Raw genomic sequence first — 14691 nt, forward strand, 5'->3', positions numbered from 1 at the left:
ATGATGAGAAAGCAAAACTTTCAGGCAATGTCTGCAAAGAAATAGTTCTGAAACTGAAAGTAGAGTCCAAGGCTACGAAGGAACTGCAAGAGCTGTGCTAGTGAGAGAGCGCGACATGATTTCTCAACTGAAATCTTTAAAGTTTATAATTAGAAAACATCTTAGAGACTGCTGAAAAGAAAAACGAGACAAAGATCCATTGGATCAATTAAAATAATGGTGTTTATTTCTTGTTTGGAGACAGCTTGAAAAGTGTTAGGATGAGAAAACCTAATATAATAATTTTCTAGGTCCAATTAGATTCAGTCACAATGTAGCTGGTTACTCGTGTTTAATTAGCGAGGACTGTAAGTTCTCCAGGGGAATGACTGTACATTTTTTAAATTCTTTAGCCCTAGTACTGGCACTTAGTGCTTAATATATAATAAAAAATGAGGTTAGATTACATTTTTTGCACACTTGATTCATATCCAGTGACAACTTCTTTCCATACATTATCCCCTCTTAGTCTTATACCACAATATTAGAGAGATTTAATAATGTGTTAAAATCACAAGGTAGTAAGTATGATTGAACTCCAAAAGTCTTTCTCCAGAACCCATGCTATCAACCACCTCACTTAATACCTTTGTGTTTGCCAAGTGAACAACAACAATAATAATGTTTCTTATTTATCAATTTCTTCCTAGGCCAAACTCTTTACCTATTACATATAATATTTAGGCAGCTTGAGTTTGCAGTGGTCCTTGGACTCTTTGGGGCTTCCCTTGTGGCTCAGCTGGTGAAGAATCTGCCTGCAATGCAGGAGACCTGGGTTTGATCCCGGGGTTGGGAAGATCCCCTGGAGAAGGAAAATGTTACCCACTCCCGTATTCTGTCCTGGAGAATTCCATGAACTGTATAGTCCATGGGGTTGCAAAGAGTCAGACAGGACTGAGTGACTTTCACTTTCACTTTCTTTCACTTGGGCTCTCTGGATTGAGGACTTCCTTGGGACTTTCACTTACTCTCTTCATGGCCTTCCAGCTGTTTAAAGGCCTCTGTACTCTACCTCAGGAGGTCTAAGCCAGGATTCCCCAAAGGTCATTCTAGTGAACATTGAGCCTCTGGAATGCTCCTTGATAAAAATATTTCATGGCCAAATAAGTTTGAGAAATCTCTTGTTCCCCTGTTAGGGCTTTACCAGGAATAGAAAAGAGCAGAGGGAGGAAGGGAGGGAGGGAGGAAGGGTTCTATAACTTATTTCTCATGTAATCCTTTTTCTCCTTCAAGTAACTGATGTTTCTGTATACTGCTCTGTGTTGATTCATATAATCTTATCTCAATGTTCAATCTATTTTCTGAGCTTGAGGTAAATTCTTTGAGTGGTTTCATTACCCTTTTCATGCTACCAAGGTCCTGCTTATTAATCTGACTGTAGGCACCTGGGAAGAACAATTTTTCTTTTCTGTCTTTGAAAGTACCTAGCAAAGTTCTCAGCACATAGGTGATGCACAAACACTTTTGCTATAACAACCTATGATTGAAAAACAGTGGCACCTAAATGTAATCAAATCCATACTATGAGCCAACCTTTGTTCTATGCATTTGGTATTAGTATTAGAAAGAGTAAATGTAGAAATATAAGCAAAATACTAGATGTGTCCCCATTTTACAGATGATAAAACCTGAGGCTCTCAGAGACTGTGAATTGTTAGAAGTCCTAGACTAGTAAGCATGAATTTGGACCTGAATTTGAAACCATCTAGACCTGTCTGACTTTGACGCCAATGCTCTTTCTATTAATGTATAGTTTAAGGCTCATAACAATACTTTGCTGCTGCTGCTGCTAAGTCGCTTCAGTCATGTCTGACTCTGTGCGACCCCATAGACGGCAGCCCACCAGGCTCCCCCGTCCCTGGGATTCTCCAGGCAAAAACATTGGAGTGGGTTGCCATTTCCTTCTCCAATGCATGAAAGTGAAAAGTGAAAGTGAAGTCACTCAGTCGTGTCCGACTCTTAGCGACCCCGCAGACCGTAGCCTACCAGGCTCCTCCGTCCATGGGATTTTCTAGGCAAGAGTACTGGAGTGGGGTGCCATTGCCTTCTCCCAACATTACTTTATATATGGGGTAATTATTATCCCCATATTTAATGAGGAAAAAGAGTCAGAGGGTAAGAAATATGTCAACCTAAATATTCTTGTGTACTTTAAAGTATACCCTTTGTTTGTTGGGTACAGTGTTCTATGGATATTCAACAGATATTCAATAGAACTTAATAGAATTTAGTGGAATTCCTTTCTTTGCTCTTCATTCCATTCTATGTCTCTGAATTTCCATCTGGCAATATATACAAATAAATAGTAACATGATATAAATATGAATAAAACTAATCTTCACCTGAAAAATTACCACCTATTTAGCTGAAGAGAGAGTTAAATAATAAACTACTAAATGGCAAAGATTAGAATCAGTGGGAATAAGAAGAGCGAGTGTGGACAGAACAAATTGTAGTGCTAAAGCTATAGTGGATGCTCATTTAAAATATTATCTCAGACTTATTACACCAGCGTTATGCCTCAGCTGAGAACTTGAGGACCAGCCAGTAATCATTTAAAACTGGCAGAAATGATGACTTTTAAATGAATGGTCCTAGACCAATGAATATCCACAAGGAAAAATGAGAAAATGACTTCCACGTCATACCATACACAAAAAGTAACTCCAGAAAGGTTGTAGAATATAAAAGGGAAAACAATAGCCTCTAGAAAATAGTATGGAAAAATAGTTTCAAGTATTTGAGGATAGGGAAAGTTTTTTAGGGCATAAAATGTGTGAAACAGTTGTAATGATGAACAAATTTGACTATATAAAAATTAAGATATATTGTTTATCAAAAGACACCATTAATAGAAGAAAAAGGTAAACTGCATATGAAAAGACATAAATAAATGATAAATGACCACATATAAACATATAAATAACTTCTAGAAAGATAGATAAGCAATAGAAAATTGAAAATGATAATTTAGCTCTTCAGAAGGAAGGTATCCAAATGATCATAACATTTGAAAAAGATCTAATAGCATAAATCATAAGATAAATCAAGTTAACATCACTAGGATATTGTAGCACACACCTATCACGGTGGCCTGAATGAACAATACTGATAAATGGAAATGCAGACTAAGACACGGAGCTACTAGAATTCTTAGACACAGTTCCTGAGTAAATTTAGTACAACCACTCATGTAGGTTTGGTATTGATATTGGTGGCACCAGAAGAAGTCTCCTAGTACTTATGCCCTGTGTAGTCCCCTCCACATTAAGTTCATGCTTAGCCATGTGACCTGACAATGATATGTCAGCAAACATTACCCAGAGTTGAGAAGTATTCCTGCATGAAGACTTGTGCTTTTGGAGTCTAGCCTCTCTATAAAGATCAGGCTAGGCCACTGAATGATGAAAATTCCATGAAAAGAGATTGGTTTCTATTTTCTGATGGGTCCCACTAAGACCCCAGACATGTAGTTGAGTCCATCTGACATCTTTAATCTCCAGCTATTCACCAGTAGAATGTAGTCACATGAGGATATCCAGGTGAGTCCCACCAGACTCCTCTGTCCGTGGGATTCTCCAGGTAAGAACACTGGAGTGGGTTGCCATGCCCTTCTCCAGGGAATCTTCCTGACCCAGGAATTGAACCCACGTCTCTTAAGTCTCTGGCATCAGCAAGCAGGTTCTTTACCACTCATGTCACCTGGGAAGCCCCAAAACATTGGTTGTTTATTGAGCCAAGAGATTTGGAATGTTTGTTATATAGCAATAGAAAATGGAGCCAACCACTTTGGAAAACTGTTTGGTATTATGTACTGAAGTTGAATATAAGTATCCTATGGACTTAGTCATTTCACTCCTAAGTGCATTACTATCAGAAACATATGCACATGTTTATCAGCGACATATGTAGAATGATCATTCCATACACATTTTAAATATCTCCAATCTGAAAATGACCCAAATGTAAAGCAACAGTAAAATGGATAAGTGATATGTTTGCACAATGGAATGCCTTATTGCCATGAAAATGACCATACTACCAGTAACCAGTGAAGTTGCTCAGCTGTGTCCGACTCTTTGCAATTCCATGGGCTACCAGGTTCCTCCATCCATGGAATTTTCCAGGCAAGAGTACTGGAGTGGGTTGCCATTTCCTTCTCCAGGGGATCTTCCTGACCCAGAGATCAAACCCAGGTTTCCCACATTGCAGGCAGATGCTTTACCATCTGAGCCAGCCAGGAAGTCCACGGTCATTTTCATGGTCATACTACACTTATACCCAATATTGAAAGTTATGACAATCTCTTGATCGTCATGAGTGAACTGAACAGGGCCAAATGATACATACTGCTTGATTCATTTTGGTTATGTGATATTCACAAATAAGAAAATCTAATCTCTAATGTTACAAGTCAGAAAGCAGTTATTTTAGAACTGGAAGGAGGGATTATTGATTAGAATGGACCCAAGAAGACCTCTGGTGAATTGGTGTAAAATGACCAAGGTGGTTGTAATCATTTTGTGATATTTCATCTACTTTAAAGCTGAGCAGTTTTCTGTTCTTATGCTATATATATACTAAATTTTTTTTAAAAGTCTTATGAAACATGTCTTTACCCTAATTATAAATCCTATTGGGGCCTATGTTATGAATGTGTTATCCCCAAAACAAAGAAAAACTAAATATGTCCTGCACTGCTTTTTCTCCAGTGTCAGACATCTGTCTGTTAATATTTAGAGGGGTTTGTCTAATATTTGGAAAATGAATAATTGGAAAATGTAAAGCCTAGTCCAAAATTGAGATTCTTACCTGCACTTTTAAGAAAGCAGGCTCAGGTCTGAAAATGATCCATCACTGTATCAGTAGAGTTTGGGGCTATGTCAACTCTAATCTGAAAGGAACTAAGCTAGAAGCCTCCTATCTTTCCTGGCTCTTTTCTTGCCTTCTCTAACTTACTCTGATTAATATTTTGCAAACTGTAAGGTCTATAGTTCATCCATATCTTTTTCATGAATGCAGAATTCTGGTGTCAACTGAAGGACAAGGCATATTTGAAACTTTCATTTCCTATTAATATAAGTGAAATTGAATGTGAAAGTAGGACAGGGCTGATATGAAATAGGACTAATGCTGAGAAATCACCTGTTGCTTCTCCAGACCAATGAAATGTGTTGCTTATATCAGGCACCAAGAAGTAATTAGTCTTCCTGTGAATTGCCTGTAATGAGAGTGTGTTTATAAACTGGATAAAGTTCATTTCCCTATCTCCTTTTCAGAAGTTTTTTTTCTTCAGAAACTAATAGATAGTTTCTTTTCTCTAAACTTCTAAATGTAAATAAAAGTCTAGGGTCAAAGTAAAATTACTGGCAGCTTTACCACTCAGAGAAGTCTCCAAGTGTCTAGGTTTCAGCCCTATTGAAAATCGAACACCCAGAAAGCTAAAGCTTCAGGCTCCCTGACACTTTGGGAGTTTAACCTAGGTTCAATCTCGGCTAAAGCTATTTCTACTTAGGGAGATAAAAAAAGTTTTTATATTATTCTTTCAGATGAGAGAAAGTAACTGGTAACTACCTCAATTTTCTAGTGAGATTGGGGTGAACTCTGTAAAGGAAGGCATGGAAAGTTCTGGATGTCATAGCGAATGGTGCTGCCCCATACTCACTGGAAAACGGGATACTGTTGACCCAGGGAAACATGTCACATACCAGCTAAAACAGTGCAAAAGAATCTTACCTGTTCGGCTATAGAAAAAGTGTTATTTTTCATCCTACTTACTAGTCACTTTCAGTCTACCTATATGCATATACTTAATTCATTTTACTCAAAAATGAGATAGTCTTCTTTCTTTTCTAAATTGTTACGATGAGGACTTTCTCTATTGATAAAAATTTTAATGCACCAAAAATATGAAACAATTGAATTTGCGTTCTACTCCAAACCCCTTTCCAGATGAACTAAAAATATTTATCAAAATAAATTTGGAATTTTGGTTAATAATAATTTAATTTATGGTAGGTATAAAATTATTTATGAAAAATTTATAAATCAGCAATCAGTATAGAAAAAGTTGGAAGCATATATTGTATAGTCCAAAATTAATCTTATTTCTCACTAATTGATGGCATTAGAGTTTATTTTGTGTTTCTGAACTTTGTGGGTTTTTTAAATTACTATATAAAATTATTTTATAATAGTAGAAAAGCATACACAAAGAAAAGTGATTTCCCTTTTGAAAAAGAAAATCATTTATTCAAGAAATATTTTCTTGAGTGTCACAATCCATCAATCATTCATATATTATACAAGCATTTAATAAACAATGATGTTATATAAAGCCTGTCATACATTAGTGTTCAACAGGAAGTTATTATATTATATTGATAATTAATAATATAGTAATAATATATTATCTTAATTGTGGGTTTCCTCCCCGGCGTCCGGCCTGGCTTCCTCTTTCCCTTCCCCTTTTCTCCTCTCCTGCCTTGTAGGCAGGAGCCAGAGACTGAGGGGAGCCTCGGCCTCGGCAAGAAAGCCGCCCAAGATTAGCTCCTCCAGGAGACTGGGTCTGCAGGGCAAACCCCAAAGAGGAAGTGAGCGGGCCGCCCGCCCCACAGCCTCCCTCACCTGGAAAGAGAGACACTCAGACGCAGCGGGGGGGTTCTGTCAAGGCGGTTCCCGTTTTATTGGTGTAAGCTTCTCATATATATATGCAAGCATGGGGTAAGCGCGGGACTTTTAAAAGAGGCTTTCCACTCACATCAAAGCATGTAAAGGGTGGGGGTGTTTAGGAGCCACTCAGAACCTTTTGGGGTTATCTGGGCCGCGCCCCCCTGACCTCTGTCGGGCGCCATCTTGCTGTGAGCACATGTAAGGTGCCTTGGCCACGCCCCCCTGTCATCGGTCAGGCACCGTTAAGGCACCCTATACTTAATAATATAATAACTATATAATAATGTTTAACCATAATATAAGGGGAGTTATTGCATTATTATTAAGGTAGGTCATATAGGAAAAACAGCTTGGAATGAAGGAATATATTGATTCCCTTCGTTTGGACAGAAACCAGTTTTGTTTGCTATAGTTGTAGCATCCAGTGCTTTATCCTCCTGGAAACCAGGAAGAAAAATTATTATATTATTCATTATTCTAATTTGATTTCAAAATAAACAGTGTTCTGTGTGTTTTCAAGCTATATCCAATTTAAACCCATGGAGTCATTAATGAACATGTGAACTGCCCTAATCTGAAAACATCACTTTAAGAGTTGATGATTTAGCACAGGAAGTATTCTTTTCTGAACTAACAAAAATGAATGTGTTACTTGTCATGCAAGTTGGCAGAAATAATGAAGTCACTAGTGTTGACAGTATGTGACAGCTTGGGAGAAGTGAACAGGAGCAGATACCCTGCCAGCTGTGCATGTCCCTGGACTGGAACCTGTGGTCCTATGTCTCCCCCCAGAGAGAGGCTCCTGTCCCTGATGCAGAATCTCACTGCCCCAACCTGGGGATGAAACTCTGCCTGACACAGAGGGACATCCCCACGCTCCAGAGAGATTGCTTAAATGCTCTTACCTTCTTGTTATTTTCAAGGTACACATATGTTGCAGAATTTAACCTGAGACTGAGCAGGCTGCAGTGGTCCACTTGACACTCTTAACAGCTCTCCTGAGCTTCCTTAAGCTCTTTCCTGTGTTCTGGTCTCCTTTGTTTTTCTTTGCATTTTCCACAATTTCCTGTCCCTAATCCCTACTTCATCAGTGAAGTTTTTGTTCAGAAATACTCTGAGTGCAATTTGAGACAAGGTTGACAGGAGAGAAGACAGCATCAGTGAGGCAATCTGTAGACTAAGTCGAGAAAGTATGGAGAGAATTCTAGGAGTGGTCAAGCTGCTAATTTGGTGTATAAAATACCACATGCAAGGAGAGTTGTGAACCTAGCTTCCAAAAAAATTGTGGAAAAGTACTTGAAATGGATCTCTTATTCCTTCAATCAGTCAATAATTATTGATTAGTTTTCAAGATTGTGAGAGGCCTTTTGCCTGAAGCTTTTTCTTGGGGTGTATATAAACTCTGACAATAGATGACAAGTTATGCTTTAACTTGTAAAGGGGGTATTCTGTTTCATGGCTCAATAGCCAGTGTTCAGATTCCATCATGTTATCAGCCTGTGGGTATCAAATGCACTGAGACATTGGTTCTCATAGAAAAAGTATGATTTTATTTCAGAACACATTGAACTGATTAAAAAAAGACTATAGTGGAAATATGAGGGATTTTCACGATTCTGGTAATTTATTTATTATTTTAAACACCACAATTACTCTGTGAGCCAAAGGCAATGGTTTAAGTTCTGGTAATTAACCTGGAGGAAGTTTAAGAACACAGGGAACATGGAGTTTCCACCCCTTGGAGAGAACAGCACAGCAGGTTGAGATGGGAGAGCATGTCATTTCTGCCTCAGGGAGTCCCATCTGCACAAGTTCCTAAACTGTGGCCTGTATTTTGAGAACCCTGGAAGAGCAGGGAATAGAGTGGAGACATGGTAAACTGAATGGCAGTTCTTTGTTTATTCAACTTACACCAGTTTTTTTTATGTGGTGGATTCTATACTGGGAAATAAAGAAATATGATGGAGAACAAATACCTGAGATCAAGAGATGGGGAGACAAAAGTTCACAACAATTTCCATTTCACAATTATATAAAAGGTGCTGGTGTAAGAGTGACAACACTCAAGGCACGATGGCAGCACAGAGGTGGTCACCTCATCCAGGCTCAGGATGTTAGGCACTGGGGGCCATGAGGAGGAACAGAAGTAACAAGTAAGGAGTATCAGATGGGAAAGCAAGAATGCCTTTTTAAGAAATCTGTTCATTGTGTTGCAAAAGCCTAGAGTTAAGAGGATATGTCCAGCTTGTAGAATTACAAGGAGTTCATTCTAGCTACTGCAGAGTCTAAGGCAGTAGACAGCATAAGCACTTCCTCCAAATGGGTGGGCCCTAAAGAAAAAAATTTATTTCCAATTCACCAACTTTATAAGTGTGGGACTTGAATTTAGATGCCATTCTAGCCAACCTCCATATGACTTTATATCTAAAGAGATCGGGGGGGTCAAATTTTAAAGCCTTACTGAGAAACCATACACTGATCAACCCACAATATAATCAGAGTTCCACCACACATACTGAGCAGAGATAGTTTGGGACAAGGGTGACTCATGGTTCCCAATGACAATCATCCCCTTTGGGGGTCTTAGTCATTGCACAAGTAAAGAATATGGATAAAATTTTTTGAATGCACCTGGAAATTACTATTCAGCTGTTTTTCTGTCATGTTATCAAAATGGAATGAGATTTTTGTCACTTGTTAGCTGGTCAAGGACAAGGCGCTTCCGTTTTAGAAGGAACTGTCCGAATCACTGTGGGCATGTTGGATTTGGGGATTTTTACTTGAAAAAGTGGAAAATCAGTGATCACTGAAGGGACAGCCTTCAGTTAAAGAGCTTGAGTGCTTTCATTTCCAGGGACCTTTGCATCATTGCAGCTCCGATGCCTTTAAATTTCCTTTAATCCAATCCAGTGTTACTTATGGCAAATAAAATTTAAGTTAATCCAGCAAAGACAAGAAAAAATTATTCTTGCACAGGCCAAGAATCAAGGATGTACTTCAGGAGAGAAAGGAGAGGCATGTAGCCCAAGTAAAGAAGCTTGTGGTTGATTTTCATAGCACTGGTATGGAGTTAGGTGAATTACATGTTTACTAAATACTTATTGAATGACTGATGAAAGTATGGTCATAACTCCTTGTGATCCTATTGTCTCCATGGCAAAACTGAAAAGTGGGCCCTGGAATAAAGTAATAAAGTAATGCCAGAAAGAATACATGTTGATTGTGAGAATATCACATGGAAGAGAGTAATATCTAGGTCTGTAAAGAGAAAACTTAGAACTCAGAGTTAAGCATGAGTGTGTGTGTGTGTGCATGTGTGTGTGTGTGTGTACACATACATACATGTGCCATAAATACATTAGAAAGTCTCTTAACAGAAAACACTAAAGAGAGAGGTTAACTTAAATATAATTTAGAACTCACCCCTTATTTATATCAGATTACATCACACTCGACAATGCCTTACAGAGTCATTTTGTGGTCCTTATTAGGTGTATAACAAACATTTGTGGGTGGAATGAATAAACAAATGAGTAAACAAAAATGGATATTCTTTCTTGGTGCCATCAGTTATCCACTGTGCCAAATATAACAAATGTATTAAAATTATAATAGCAAAATGGGTACTGTAATGTGTAAGGCTGTAGAATGAATATTTAAGTCCTGAGGAAAGTAAAATAAAAGCTCTCTCTGAAAGACGCAACTGTCCAGGAACTAGCAAAATATGCTTTATGAAATATATTATTTAAATGACATAGTTTTATTTCTTGAGACTCTATGTTTATTAATCACTGCTCTGATGAACTCTTTCTGGAAGTAAAGAACAGGAAAAGCACAGAATAAGGAACATACATATGTGAGTTTGGGGAAGTTATAGCTCTTACTGTAAGCTGGAAAATTATTTTCATGGTATCAATTGGTATAAAATTATTTGTGCCAACATTGGTTCTCAAATTTTGGGATTGTTTGTTTTATGAGTCAAAGAGCTAAAGGATGCCCAGAGAGCTGGCAAAACATTTTCTCTGAGTAGGTCTGTGAGGGGGTTTCTGGAAGAGATTAACGTTTGATTCAATGGACTAAGTGAAGAAGGGCCACTCTCAGCAATATCAGTGGACCTCATCCAATTCCTTAACAACTCAAATAAAACAAAAAGACAAAGGGAAAACAAAGTTCTTTCATCCTCCTACACCCTTCAGCATCAGGAGGATGTAGGAACTGGCACTTACATCAGCCTCCCTCTGTTTCCTAGACCCTCAGCCATGGACTGAGTGTTATATACCATCAGTTTCCCTTGTCTCAGGCTTTCAGACTCAAACTGAATTATACCACTGACTTTCTTTTTCTCTAGCTTACAGAGTATGGTACTACTTGTCTCCATAACCAGAAGAAACAATTTCTATAATTTCTATAATTATATATAGTTTTCTGGAGAATCTTGACTATTTCTTCAGTGAGCTTATACAGCATAAAAATTGAATATCAATCACCAGTTACCACTTAACAATCACTACTATTAGTATGAATCTCATTTCAGGCTCAGAAGTTGAAGTCAATTCAGAATGATGGTACTTAGTTGATCCTATCCACTGCTGAAACCTCCACCATCCAGGCCATCCTCTGGTACCTTGAATCAACTTCAAGGCATCTCCCAAGTACTCATCTTCAATGATGGGGTATCCACCTATCTTTATCTCCAAGGCAAAAACCAAATAGGCCAAACAAAATTTGGAAAGAAATTTAAAAACTCAGTGGAGTCCTTTATTTCATCAGGTTTCAAGGAACATTTTGTTCTAATTAGCTCTGTTAGTTGAGTCATAGCTGGAAACTTTAGATAAGGAAGTCAAAATAGTCTACATCCCACTAAGATCTCAGAAAAAAATTATAAACTTTAACTTTTGCCTCAGGCCCCTTTTCAACCAAGACAACTGAGGCACAGAAAATAAGAAACAGTCTTAGTTGCCATATCTTAACTGAATAACACAGGGTTAGTTCCTTCCCCTGGTTGTTGATGCTGCCCATACTATTAGAATATTAGACTATAATTAGACTATTATAGACAAAGTTGTTACTCAGAAGCACAGCCCATGCAAGGATCTAAGAGTCATTCTTACAGTCACTCTAGAAACTATATTAAAGGACTAAGAAGTCATTCTTTCACTCATTCACTTACTGTTTAATTCATTAATATAAAGACTAGAACATAGTAGGTGTGAACTAATGAGCAAAGAATTACATCTTTAGTAAATTTAATCCATCATGGCAATATTAGAAACACAGAGCTATTCATTAAACTCAAGAACTATTCATTGGGCATCTACTAAATGCCAGGCAGATATTTGGTTGTGTTTAAGAAAAGTTACTTATGACAGTCCCTGCACCCAAAAAGATGACTTTGTGGATGGGCAGACCAGTAAGTAAACGTACAACTGAAAACAAGTTTATAATCTCTGCCAGAAGGGAAACCAAAGCTATAATGAAAAAGAAAAGGGAGTAAATCCAGTTAACAAAAAAAGATGTAACAAAAACATATCTTATAATGAAATGATGGTAGTAGGCAAAAAAAGAAAAAAGTTGAGCATGGAAGAAGTGGTAGAATGTGGACTTGTAGAGATAAAAGTGTCATGCAAGTGGGAGGACCAATACAAGCCAAGTCAGAATTCTTAAAAGCAGCATCACATGAAGGTATTATAAAGTCATTACATTTGACTGAAGCAGTGGATAACTCTCTGGGAATGGAAGTCAAGGAAATTTAGGCAAGACATGAAAGACCCTGAAGGTTGAACAAATAGAATTAGACACTACTCAAATCACACTATGGGTCCTGAAGTTAACGAGCAATTTTAGTTCCATTGACATGAATAATTTGATGTGATTTGGTGCCTTGAACAATGCAGCTAGATAAAAATAAGTAAGTTTAAGTGCAGTCTATTTCAACACTAGGAGTCCATCTTAGTTTTATACTTTTTATTGAAAACTTTAAATATTGAGAGTTTGAATACTTCAAAACTTTTAAAATTAAAGATAATTTTAATCCAGAACTTTTAAATTATTTCTCTTTTTTTTTCAATAAAGGAAGCCTATTCTCATGGTTTTATACTCAAAGTAGATTCAGACTCAGTCTAACATAAAAATTATTGATTTCACCTACTGTATAAACTCAGTGTACTGAAAATTATCACATTTACTATGTTTTTCATTGCTTAAACTTGTGCTTTTGAGGAGACAGTAAAGAATCAATCTTCAAAGCCCAAAATTTGCACCAAAATCTTTATGAATGTTTCTGGAGCAGCTAAAGCCTTACTAGATACAGTTTAAATATATTCCTTTATGGTTTAAATATATTGAAAGCCTGTTTTCAAGGCTCCTGTGTCCAACCTCATAACTCCACACATTTTAACTGATGGCTCCTACTGACCTCACATGTTACAGTTTAGAGGTTGTCTCTCTGTGTAACTTTCTCTGTGTGTACAGCAGGGCTACATCCATGGCATCCTATACTGATCACACTCTGTACTGTCATCTCCCAAACTAGCCTCTGGTCCTTTCTTCACTGCAGTGTCTGTAAGACTTAATACAGAGCCCTGCACTCCACCATTCAGCAAAGCATTTATTAAATTGTGTTATTCTTCCCAGTTAAAAATCAGATGAAAATCTTACCTTAAAATACAGATGTTTCTACTGATCAAGAAAACATGTTTAAGGTAAGAGAATTTAACTTTATCATCCAACATTAACGTTGGATGGATAATGTTGGCTTCCCAGTTGGTGCTAGCGGTAAAGAATCCATCCCCAGGAGATGCAAGAGATGGGAGTTCAACCCCTGGGTTGGGAAGTTCCCCTGGACAAGGGAGTTGCAGCCCACTCCCGTATTCTTGCCTGGGAAGTCCCATGGACAGAGGAAGCTGGTGGGTTATCCCCCATGGGGTCGCAAAGAGTCAGACACAACCTGAGTGGCTGAGCACATGCACATCCAGCATTTGGGTTTCCAATTTGCAGGAATATGTCACAAAAGTTGAATTAGCAGGGCAAATTAAAAGGCCAGGGAAAATAAGAATTTTTTCCATGATCCTCATTGTCCAAATCCTCTGTGTCCATAAGAAACACTATTTGTAGGAATGGAGTACATAACATTTAGATGACTTTGGATTCAGATCTCACTGTGGAACCCAGATGGAAACCTGTAAGGGAAGAGAAGTACATGACATTAAGTCACAGCTGGTAATCCAGGTGGCCCCAGGGCTAATGGAGTTAAACTAGTAAGAAATTAAGGGCCCAACAGGGAAAGAAGTTGCTTCCGTTTCAGCAAAGACAGGCAATCAAAACTTTATACATATTAAATACTTTCTCAGGAAACATGCTTTGTACCCTATTCACCACACACCTTTATAAGCTAAACTCCATAACATGACAGAATTAATGTAGCCTCTATAAATCTATATATTTTTACCTGATGCCCCACAAAGAAGGGAAAGACCTGCATCATGTCTAGAGAAAGATATGTATCAAGGTTTAACTTATTTAACTGGAAGAAGAAGATGTTTCTTGTTTATAGGTTGACAGCAAGAGAGAAAAAAATAACGAGGGTGTCTGAGGATCTCCCAGGTCTGACAAGAGTCCCAGGTCTGACAAGAGTCCCACGTCTGAGGGAGGCCCTCCTTTGTATTTTTTCATTTCAATGAGTGGGATATTTCATGACCTCTAGAGACAGAGAGCAAAAAGCATGGTTACCCCTTTATGCTAAGACAGTGCTATGTAGCATTCACATGTTCTCACACTGCTTCCAGCCCTCTGCCTAAGGTGAGGTAACTTTAGACAGTCATTCAGGCCCTCCTGGAGCCCATGTCAGAGGAGATCTCTTGTCCAAAGGTGCCCCACTAAAAAGTCTGAATGTGTATATTTATAAAACATATGATTTTATAGTTCAAAATAATCACTATCATTTGGCTGCTCACTTTTTCCACTGGAATGAATGCAGATTTG

This window comes from Moschus berezovskii, chromosome 4 (assembly GCF_049115385.1).
Source record: "Moschus berezovskii isolate FMDL1 chromosome 4, NW_MosBer_1.0, whole genome shotgun sequence".
NCBI lineage: Eukaryota > Metazoa > Chordata > Mammalia > Artiodactyla > Moschidae > Moschus > Moschus berezovskii.